General features: G+C 36.4%; 1 non-coding gene across 1 annotated transcript; it reads left to right on the plus strand.

Annotated features, from left to right (window-relative positions):
* Positions 1-2793: 2793 nt before the first annotated feature.
* On the plus strand, positions 2794-2865 carry Trnaq-cug (transfer RNA glutamine (anticodon CUG)). Its single transcript has one exon. It is a non-coding gene; the product is annotated as a tRNA-Gln (tRNA).

Consider the following 2865-nt stretch of genomic DNA (forward strand, 5'->3'; position numbering starts at 1 on the left):
ATAACACACCGTTGCTGATTGGCACAGAGGCAGTGGAACGCATACACCCTTTTTATTACCAATTCAGTTATTTCCTAGAACTATTACCGTATTCACTTACTCCTACGTTTTTCAAACTACAACACGCGTTACGTCTACGTCACGCTACAACAGCGCCTACGCTGCGTAGGCATAGCGTAGTAGTAGCGTAGCAGGCTACGCGTGACCTTTAATTTCTATATTTATATGCTAATATATTAATAGTGTTATATTATATTAATAGATTCCATATTTATATTGGACTAGAGACCCACCCCTGCTTTTTCATGGGTGTTTATTCCCAACTTGTCTAACACACTTCGAAGTGACGTCAATATTACTCATATGTCATTTGTTTTATTTTAATTCGCGTGACCACCGTTGACATCCAAAGGGTTGGTATTTTTGTGTGGAAAAAGCCGGTAAACGAGCAGGCGCATCACCTGGTGGTAAGCATCAGCGCCACCCATGGACACCCGAAATATCAGAGGCGATACAGTGCGTTGGCCTTTCGGGTGTTAAGAATTTAAAGGAAACATCAAAGGCGTAACCTCATACGTTGCCGGCCTGAAGCCAGGTATCACTCCGGTCCATTTAGATTTACACAACAAATCATCTTTTAAACAATTTCTTTTGGACGAATCATAAATTATTTAACAACAACAGGTTAAGCAAAGTAAGGATTAATTTATCGAAATCGGTTCAGCCTACGGAAATTGTTTTTAATAAGTATAAAAGATGTATCAAGATTTTATATCTATTTTCTTTCGAAATGTTATCTCTAAAATGACATTAACTGATGTGGTTGTAAAGAGCAAAATCCAGTAGGAAGTTGTATTAATTTATCAAATTAGATAGGTACGCATGATTGATTTTAGTGATCAAAGTTCGGAAGATTTGTATTCCCAAAAGATAAATATACAGATAAATACGTTAGGCGTTTTTGCCATACCTATTACTGGAAGCAAGTATAACGGCTCATACATAGGACCTACTTAGTTTTTAGTCAAATTTCCGTAGTGCTTGGCGACTGGGCTTCTCCCAGTTGTGCAGTCTCTTTTATGTCTTTAGGCTTAAGTCATTCTGTCTCCTGTTTTAAATTCACCGAGGGTAGAGGAAACTATCGTTTTCTTTTTCTTCTTCTGATTAATTTCGTTGTGGGATCCAAAATGATCCAGTTTTTTCCTGGTCGTATCCACTGTAGATCCTGGCTTACAGGAGTTGCAGCAGTGTGGGAGGTTGTGGCGGGCTCCTCCCATAAAAAATACAGTAAATACATAACAGTCATTATTATGTTATCGACTTACTCAGGTAACTGTTTGACGAGGAACTCGACTAGTTTCAAGCCATGTTAGACACAGAATGCTATTCATGAGCAGCAGCGCGACAGGCACCACGTCGTGTGTCGCAGAATGCTGTTCATGAATATGAGCCTTTAGCATGGCTTGAAACTAGTTGAGTTCATCGACAAACAGTTATGTGAGTAAGCCGATAACATTCAAAAGCTATAATAAAATTACACATAAAAGTAATTATTTTATCAGTATTGGGGAAAACCTATACGTGAGTGTTTTAAGTCGGCTAAATAAAACACGGTACTAGATTTATACCGATTATAAATTACAAGGCAATGTAATTTAGAAATAATATATTAGAACTAGCTTTCCATCCGTGATCAAAGGAAAAAAATTCACAGTTGCGACAACATTGAATGACAACAAACACACTATTACATCACATTAATAACATAAATGTAAAAGTTTGTTAGTTTGGATGTTTGATGATCAATCACGCTGAAACTACTGAACAGATTTTGATGAAATTTGGTATACAGACAATGTATGAGCTAACTTGAGTGATAGGATACTTTTTAACCCATGAGAACGCGGGCAAAGCCTCTGGTCGAAGCTAGTTTCTAATAATTATGGATAGGAGAGATCACAGGGAGGATGAATATGAAAATAGCAAATTACAAATGGAACCCTGACCATATAAAAAAAAAAAATGTAAACTACTTATTAACCCATGACACGGGAGAAAATCCTAGTGTGGGGCAAACATGGAACGCCATTCCGTGGGGGCAACGTTTTTATAACAAAAAACTTACCTACTAACTTTGAAAGTGACAATTGTTACACACAACTTAGACAGATGGTTGTCAAAAAGATCCATAGAGATTCAGTGTAATGTAATAGACAAAACCAGAAAGTTCACAGCAGTTTCGATATTTGACATTTGTATATTAAATGTTTTTTTCGAAGATATATTTTTAACCAACTTTTTACTGGGTTTTGAGTAAATATGTGGCTGTTCCATCGTATCACTTTTATTTGATTTCTCCAAGCAGAAAAAGTATTTTGTATAAATGCCAATAAGTTAATTAAACAGTTAAACAATAATATAATATGATACATACACCACAACCATTTTTTTTTATATTTTTTGTCTGTCTGTTTGTTCTGGCTAATCTCTGAAATGGCTAGACCAATTTTATCTGATGTACTAAGGAGTAATTTAGTAACCTACTAAACCTACTAAACCTATAGTAGTAGTAATAAAAAATATTATAATTTAGAAAAAATCGTAAACCCAAACCTTGTCAAAAGTCATTATTCTAAGCGGACGAATTCGCGGGTCGGCTAGTCTAAAAATAAAATCTCGCGGATCCACACATTCTTTTTAGACAAAATCTAGGTCAGGGTTACGCATTCAGACAAAATTAGCGATTGGTGAAAGTAGTAGATACCAGTGTCTAATTTCGGCAGGTCTCTCATCGGTTCCATGGTGTAACGGTTAGCACTCTGGACTCTGAATCCAGCGATCCGAGTTCAAATCTCGGTGGAACCT

The sequence above is a fragment of the Spodoptera frugiperda genome, chromosome 1 (genome assembly GCF_023101765.2).
Source record: "Spodoptera frugiperda isolate SF20-4 chromosome 1, AGI-APGP_CSIRO_Sfru_2.0, whole genome shotgun sequence".
NCBI classification, from domain to species: Eukaryota; Metazoa; Arthropoda; class Insecta; order Lepidoptera; family Noctuidae; genus Spodoptera; species Spodoptera frugiperda.